This window comes from Aptenodytes forsteri, unplaced genomic scaffold (genome assembly GCF_000699145.1).
Source record: "Aptenodytes forsteri isolate BGI_AS27 unplaced genomic scaffold, ASM69914v1 Scaffold174, whole genome shotgun sequence".
In the NCBI taxonomy this organism is placed as follows: Eukaryota; Metazoa; Chordata; class Aves; order Sphenisciformes; family Spheniscidae; genus Aptenodytes; species Aptenodytes forsteri.
The window spans coordinates 3,063,683-3,073,233 of NW_008794603.1; positions in this window are offsets into that span (position 1 = coordinate 3,063,683).

The following is a 9,551-nucleotide window of genomic DNA, read 5'->3' on the forward strand; positions in this document are numbered from 1 at the left end:
CAGACTTTTTAGCAGGGCCTGTTGCGACAGGACAAGGGGGAATGGCTTTAAACTAAAGGCGGGTAGATATAGACTAGATATAAGGAAGACATTTTTTATGCTGAGGGTGGTGAAACACTGGAACAGGTTGCCCAGAGAGGTGGTGGATGCCCCACCCCTGGAAACATTCCAGGTCAGGTTGGACGGGGCTCTGAGCAACCTGATCTAGCTGAAGATGTGCCCACGGCAGGGGGGTTGGACTAGATGACCTTTAGAGGTCCCTTCCAACCCAAACTATTCTATCATTCTATGATTCTAACTTCCCATTTCTAACTCAAGTAAACAAACAAATGCAAATACAATGCAACATGTACAAAATGCATCACACACTGCCCTGGTTCATTCTCCCACATGCTGTACATGTTTACAATAAACAAATTACTAAGTTAATCAAAGACCACTGTCCATTCTTCATCAATAAAGAAAAGCTTTTTTAATGCATGGTCTTGTATTACTGAGGTTGTTTATTCTCTTTCCAAAGACTAAAGGTTTCGTTGTCCAGAGTTTTATTCACGTGCTGTAGAAAGCTACCTCAATACATCAGTAGCACTCGCCACGGTCAGTAAATAAACAGTCCAAGACCTCTAAAACAGGCATAGCAATTATTTTCCCTTTGAAAGGGAGAAGAAATTTACATGTTGAAGGCATCCCTCTCATGACACCCTGTCTTCCCCAGCAACAAAGAAATATTACAAGCTCACGTGTTGGAATGGATTGGAATTTGCCTCATGAATTTTTCTTAAAGATAATGGCATTTCTATATAGGCATAGCTAACCTTCCCAGGTATTCACTTTATTCTTAAAAGAACTCCACGAAAACTTTTTTTTTTTTTAAACAAGAGGGGCACCAGTCAAAACTCAAAGTCCCAGGATTTAACAGTGACATTTAGGCTTTAAGTATGTTTTGTATTTCTATCACAAGATTCAAACAATGTTATTTAAAATGCATGCATTACTCTACTACTTTGAAACTCTTCTTTTTGGTTTTACATATATATTTAATTCCACAATGGTTACAGTATTTCCTTAAACACACCATCATGAAAGCACAAGGAATGGCTTAAAGTTGTGTCATCAGGCACTATTTATTCATTTAGTTCCTATTCAGTTTCTGTAGGACTTCTGAATCTACTTCATTACCTAATAATTTTTTAGTTACCATTCCGAGACCTAATTGGACATTTGCATATTATAAGTAAACACATGAGGAAGTGGTGGAGAAGAGGTAGAGGATTTTAATATCACAAAGAATATTAAATGAGACAATGTAAGAAATGCACATAGCAGGGGGCACTGTGAAACCCGCACAGTCTATACCCTATAAGCTTAAACTGGACTATCATAAACCCAGTGTTCAGGCTGCTTTGTATAAAATTTAATTGTAGCAAGACATCTAACTCACAAAATCAAGGGTAAAAACGAAATAGATCTACCACACCACTTGATAGATTCTCAGAGGCAAAACACTCTCCCATAAGTAGGATATATCCACACTACAATCCCCACTGTGACTGTTTAACTACTTTTCAGCCAACGTTAAGCTAAGCTGAACAATGCAACTATCTTCTTACAGCACTCAACACAGTGCAGTTAACTTTCAAGTATTTACTGGTTTTCCCTTCAGCCTGTAAGCAGCTGCATACTACTGCCTCTACATTGTTAGCAACACGTAAGTTAACCAGTCCAAAGCTGGTTCAGTGTGGGTTACTTCCATCGCAAACACATTAGCTCCCCGAAGTTTTGTACAAGTTTTCAGGAACCAGATTCTACATCTTCCAAAATTATTCCCTTACACATTTGTAAATTTTAACTGACAGTACTTCACTTTAAAGTACTCCTTTTCTCCTTCTCATCCCATTGCTTCTTGTTGTAACTCCTTCGAAACAAACCCTCTGTTCTGACACTATCAGTCTGAATGTATCGGTCACGTGCTCAGGAGTTCAGCAATACTGCTCTGGAACAGCCAGTTGTAACAGAGATTGAGATGTACTGCGGTAAAGCAACCTGTATTCTATTTACACACCCACAGACATCTTCCAACAGACCAATTCACCTCACTCTTCAGTCAGCCGAGCAAGCATACAATCCAATACAAAATGGGCAGGATGCAGCCACAGCAGTGGGACCGTCCCTTACAACAACATCTTAGCACAAGGCCAAATAAGGCACAATAGAAAATCATACCAATTAAATGGAAGCAGTACTGACTCCAAATAATTTTAAACTTCTATTAGGAAAAGCAAGGATTTTGATCTATCACAACCATTATGGAATAGATGGCCCAAATAACGGTAAGTATTCAGGTAGAAATAACAGCACATCCTTTTGATAGCTGTGGGGTTTCATTACCTCAGTACCTTATAGCTGCCCATCGCACATTTCTACCATTCACTTTACAACTTATTGACAGGTCCAACTTGATCACCAGCATATATCAACCAACAACTAAAAGGCACACCTATCGTGGCAAATGTGATTCTGATTGTTACTTCCTTTACAGTCCATCCTCATGTTTGCTTTACTCAAAACAGAATTTGCATTAGCTGACCATGTAAAGGTTTGCACTATGGGTATAAAAGAAGCAAGCTCAAGGAATAATCCAAATTTCTATGTCTACTGAAGGTTTTAAAAAGAAACTGTAAAAGAAAAAAAAAACAAACATAAATCATTATCTACAAAAAGACCCAGCTTTTATTTATAGGGCAGAACTAGGGAAAACATGACTAAGACAAGTGACTGTAAGGTTTGAAAAATCATACTATATACTGCAGATATGTATATACCAAGACTGAAGCTTTAAAATTTTGAAACTGAAAACAAAGGAAGCATCTACTTTTATAAATAGTATGTTCCTTATGTATTTCAGTATTTTTCTTCTCCCTGATTAAAAACACACAGACTGGTTTTGGCCCCAGCATCCAAAGTACAGAGTAAACAGGTGCCTTAGGTATACAAATACTATACTAAGTAGAAAACTAAGCTAAAACTCATCAACAGCGATATGATTTGACATGAACTTAAGGAAGTTACACACCACCAACTTCTCTGTCCAATTAAAAAAAAATATTAAAAAGGACCAAAGAATATTGTTTCAGACTAAATATTCTCTTCCTTGACACAACTGCACATACACATGGAAAACTTAGGATTTACCATTTAATTGTGCAATAATAGAAGTCCTTGCAACTAGTTTCTTCTTCTCCCTTTTAGTACTCACAGTTATTCCACTAACAAAGCCCAACAGAAAAGCATTTTATTGTGGTTTATTTTTTAGATTTGTTTTAGAACTGATTATTACAAAGCGTAAAACAAAGTATCCTTAAACACAAACAAAATCCTAATGCAATTTGAGAATAAAAGGCCAGAAACAGCCGACTAAGGAAATTAAAAAAAAAAGGCCAAAAACCAGCCGACATTCCACACTCAGTGGAGAGGTGGAAGTTGAATATGTAAAAGAACAGAAAGAACAGAAAATGTAGAGTGCCTGTAAGAGGATATTGTAAACTTTCTTTTATGTTTATATTTCCTGGTATCAAGGCAGCACAGGCAAAGTGTCTCATTGTTGCACTGCGCTACACAGACACACAGGTGTAATAATTGCTTCTCATTTCAAGAATGGGACAGTTAGTATGGACAGGAAGTTGAATATGTAAAAGAACAGAAAGAACAGAAAATGTAGAGTGCCTGTAAGAGGATATTGTAAACTTTCTTTTATGTTTATATTTCCTGGTATCAAGGCAGCACAGGCAAAGTGTCTCATTGTTGCACTGCGCTACACAGACACACAGGTGTAATAATTGCTTCTCATTTCAAGAATGGGACAGTTAGTATGGACAGAAAAGATATTTTTTCCCCAAAAAATTTCATTATTAACTCTGCAATGTTAATGTAACCTAATCTTTTTTCCCTACATTATTTCCTTATTGTGTACAAAGTAAAGAAAAAGGAAGTTTCCTGTGCTTAATATTAGCATATAAATGGAGCTAATTGAGGTTTGACTTAAGTGGGAAGACAGGGTGGGGTGAATTCCCACCTTTGTTACTGTTATCACTTTGCAAGGTGGTTTTTTAAGCAAGACTAGAATAACTGGTTTACATTCTGGCAATGGCATCTTCTCAATTAAATCAAAACTTAGAATCTGAAAGCACTGCAGAATGCAGCAAAAACTGCACCATTTTCATAAAGCCGTAAGACAAGACGTTTTCTTTCTTGACTACAATTTGCTGCTTTCTCCAATGCAAACATACTACAAAAGATATACCTGTCTTAAAAATTGACTTGGTGCCCTTTTTAATTATATTGCAAACAAAGGTTGAAAGAACATGAGTTTTCAAGTTACATTCTTCCCCGTTTTCGTTAGTAATTCAGGACTTGCCTGCTCTGGAAGTTTACTGTGACGGGAGAGCTAACAAAGTTATGGCATTATAAAAGACTGAAAAAGCAAGATCAGGGAAACTTTGTCAAACTGTTTCATACTTCTGTTAACATTTATAACTAGTATTTCTTGAAAACCTGGTAGGAAGAACATTTGATAAAATGGGGGCACTTGTTCCCTAAAACTTAAATAAATATTTGAAAAAACTGGAACAAGTTTCTCTATGCAAGACAAGATATGCCATTACTGATACTTTTAAAAGTCTTAGTAGAAAAGTCGTTAATACCTATTAAAGACTAACACATGACAATCTGCTTCTTGGAAAACCCTTCTACCAGAATACTGGAAAGGAAGAGAAAAAGAGAAGTCATGGCCCTAAAAATACACAGTTTTAGGAAAGTAAGCTGACTTAAAAAAGCCACCCATATTTTTGAAAAGGCTTTTACCTCCTCTGATGAACTAGTGTGTGGAGAACCAATAATTCAAAATAGGGATGTAGAACAAAAGATAAACCAAAAAAAATCTCCACTGTGACAGTACAGTTAACAATATCAGCTTTTTGCAAATATATCATATAGTTTCAGAAAATTTTTCATCTGCCAAAGCAAAATTATCCCTTATGATTTTGGAAACCAACAGTTCAACAGGAGTTCAGTATTTCAGCAGCAGATTTCAACAATGTGCATATTAGTGCTAACAAAGACTGGGCATCAGTTGGTATGAGGAGTATTTAACAGTACAGTTAACAATATCAGCTTTTTGCAAATATATCATATAGTTTCAGAAAATTTTTCATCTGCCAAAGCAAAATTATCCCTTATGATTTTGGAAACCAACAGTTCAACAGGAGTTCAGTATTTCAGCAGCAGATTTCAACAATGTGCATATTAGTGCTAACAAAGACTGGGCATCAGTTGGTATGAGGAGTATTTAAGTACTAGAAATCAAATGCTTTCCCTAGGAGTTTGGGTTCATGGGTTTAATTTTTTTTTTAAAAGATTTATGTAGTTGGGTTTTGCCTGCTTGCAATTCTTCCCCCACCCCCTTCTATAAACCAGTGTACTAATATTAAAAGAGCACACGATTGGAAAGGACTTCCTGGATCAAATCTACTTCCTTCCTATCCCACATCATGCAATCCTTCTCATAATCATAGAATCATAGCATCTTAAAATCTGGCTTTCTTCCCCCATCATTACGTTCCTCAGGTTTTCAGCCTAAAAAATTGTTATCAGCTTAACCCCATTTGTTTGAATCCTTCAACTTTTGTGTTCTTTACACTGTTTTTCTTGGAGTTTGTGGCCCATAGGGCAAGCTCTCAGTTTTTAATTTTTTTAAACTAAAGCAGTCTAAGTTCTTTCAAATCCTTCTGTAAGTCTCCAAATTACCCTCAGAATCCTAGTGTATGTTCTTCTCATCTATTTTAGTTTCACGTTTCTCAAACATGAATAATCCTTCTGGAACAAAACTGAAATACACTGTATTCCAGATGAGGCCTTATCAAGACATTCCCAGTGCAACAACAATGTAAGAGAATCATTAAAGCCACTGCACAAAAAGCCTCCCATCCAGAGATGCCACATTCACCTCAGCGTATCATTCAAGTATTGGCCAAAAAAGATACAGCAGTAACATGCTCATCTGCTGCCATGCAGAACTGTTTATTGGTTAAGCTCTTTACAACTCTTGCTGTACCTTCCGAACAGGAACAATGCCATTTTGAGGGAGGGGTGTGAAAAAAAACCCACATTAAACTGTCTTCAGTATTATCAAGTTCCACCGGGTCTCTTAATTTGAGCTTAAGACCAAAAATTTCTTTAAAATCTTTTTGTTTCTTCCACTCATTTACAATTGTACATTCCTCATTCTGTTAAGCAGAAAAACAAACATAACTTCTATTCCCCCAAAATGCCCTGTTTTCTCACTTAAATTATTACTTTACCATTGCTCAAAGTACTAACCACTCTTCACCTACATTACACAAAATTCTAGAATTGGCAGGAAAAGGCGGCCTTTACACACATCTTAACTTTGTAAAAACAGAATAAAAGTAAGAAATGTTAATTCAGTTTCATTGTACTAAGAAATCATCTCAGCAGCAGCAATAGGAGTTGTCCATTTTTATGACAATTGTCCTAAACTCAGGAAGTCACATTTTTCTTTTGAGTGCCGCATCTACACGTCTTTTAAATACCTCTAGGGATAGTGACTCCACCATTTCCCTGGGCAGCCTCTTCCAATGCTTGACAACCCTTTCAGTGAAGAAATTTTTCCTAATACTCAATCTAAACCTCCCCTGGTGCAAGATTGTCTGATCATGATCAAGTAGACACCTTCTAGACACAGTCCTTATTATTCTCTGAATTGTCATCCTTCCCTCTAAATCTTCATTAATTTAAATTTGCTTGTTTGACCATTTTCAAATATTTTTTAAAATATTATTAATTCTCATACTAGAACAATTACACATAATCTGATTTCCAAATGCTGAAAATCTCTATATACACTGTGTGAAGAACAAAGAGGATCCTCCTTTGTGCTTATTTCTCTTTCAATGCAACAGGCCACAAAAGCTTCGCTACTGATCTGAGGCTTTATTTAGTTCAGCAGTATTAAAAAAAGAACTCAACTTCTAAGTCCTTTTTGCATTCTTCAGGTAAAACATGTGTCTGCGAAACATGCCAGTTTTGCAGCATCATTATCCCCTCACTGAAACAGAATTCAAGGTAAAAAGTGAAAGAGCTCAGAATGCTGAAGTATGGTTTTTATTCACATTGCTGACCATTTCACACAGCTTGACAAGGTAAGATTCCTAGACTCAGCTACTAAGAAAAAAAAAAAAAAACCAAAACACCTTTGGAAGAAACAAAAGCTGCATGGATTGTTAAAGTTCTGTCAGCACATCAGACACTATTATGCCATGAACCCTTCCACACCAGGACCTTTCACTGTTATGATGGATGAAAGCAATGATGTCAGTAATGACAAAAAGGTCTACATCATGATTAGGTGTTTTGATCAAGATTCAAGACTTGTGAAAAAGATTCTGTGCAATGTATTTGAAAGCTTATTTGGCAGAGGACTACTGGAACCCAAGAACAAAACCACTTCCAGAAAAAACAATCTTATATAATGCTAAGATCATACTATTTACTATATATGAGTACATATATTTTATAGGCACATAAGAAAAAACAAGAATAGATTTAACAATAAGAGCATTATAGAAATTAAGACAGCTTTTACCTACAAATATATATTAAAGGAACATCAATCATCTATTGTAACTCTAATTCACTCTTGCCCAAGATAACGTTATCTTCTTTAAGCACAAATGTGTAACACTTTTAGGCGCTGGAATATTCTGCTCACAGGGACCAACAGTTTCCATTTATCCACAAACCAAGTCAGCATAACACAACCTTCAAACACACACACACACCCTTCAGTAGGCCAAACACCTACACTTTACAGATCTTGCTTTTTCTTCCGAGATAAGAATCATAGGCTCCTGCACTGACACCTGTCATACAAAACAAATCAGAGTTAACACTTAGTTTACGTATCACATAGTCCTTAGACAGCAATAACACATTCCCTCTTCTGTATTTTACAACGCATACTCTTCAATTCTGTCCTTGAGAACCACATAGTCTGCTACTTCTATGCTACTACAGAAGAAGCACATATTCAAATCTGAGTTACATAGGTTTGTATTGGGAGATGCCGTTAACAAATACCTAGTAATACAAAATAAATAGCAGCAATATGTAAGAAAAATATATATGAAGGGTGTGAAGGATATGAAGAAGGTGTGATAATAAAATACCCCCTTTGTGATTCAAATATTGCATCGTCGTTCTTGTTTAATAGTGTTTAGAAACATATTTTATTTAATTTAAAAATCTTGTAGCAAACTTTATTGGTTTACATCACTCTACCACATTTAGACTGGAACACTGCTCTCACTAATCACAGTGAAAATTACAAGATAATGGATCATACAGTATGTTTCCTAGTTACATGTACAGTGAAGGCAGCATTACTTTTTAAAACAGCCAACAAAGGATGTAAAAATAGGTTTTGCTATTATGGACAGATTTTTTTTTTTTTTTTTAAAGTATTTGTTTTGTTTTTGAAGTTTACTGGTGTAAGTTTACTGCTGTACCGAAAAAAGGCACTGAAGTTGGTAAGCTAACTTTAGCATGGCAAAGAACAAGAGAAACACTGATTTTTCTAATTTTCAAAATCATGGAATGTTTACATATTACCCTTTATGTCTTCATATTTGCAGAAATGGAGAGTGATTATCAAAAGGTGGAATTACAGCCATAAAAAAAATGAAACTAGTGAAGATATTTTATCAAATTAAAACAGTGACTTTAAAGTTACATATTACACTTTGGGAACAATAAAAGGCTTCAAATTGGTCAATGTGCAAATAATCATATCAAAGGCAATATAAAAGTCTGCATCACAGAAAAGCAATAGTACTAATGGACATCTTCAGTTGTGTATACCTCAACTGCCAAGATACATGACATGAGCCATATGACAGGCATACCTAGCTGACTTATCATATCACATGGTAAGTACAGGTGTAAGACACATTACCTGAAAAGGAAAAAAAAAACAAAAAAACACAAAAAAACCACACCACACTGGTGGGTGAAGTCTCTTCCATAGAGTCTCCTAAACACAGAACCCTGCTACAGAAAGTTCATTTCCCTGAAGCTAAAAGGCAAAGCAGACCCTCCAGCTGAGACTATGACACAAAATTCTGGAATAGAGAAGTTACATTGCTCCCTGCTAGCATGCAAAATACAGGCACCGAGAAAGCCAATAAGCAGACACAAGACAGGAGTCAGATGAATGAGTCTTACATGCTACAGGAGCACTGACAGATATGCAACAACTATATACTCAGTAAGAGGAAAATACTTTCCTTCTCTCAAAGATAAGATAAGTGCTGTTTTAATTTATGCCAATAGTGTCATTTTGTCCTGGTTTCGGCAGGGATAGAGTTAATTTCCTTCCTAGTAGCTGGTACAGTGCTGTGTTTTGGATTTAGGATGAGAACAATGTTGATAACACACCGATGTTTTAGTTGTTGCTAAGTAGTGCTTACACTAGCCAA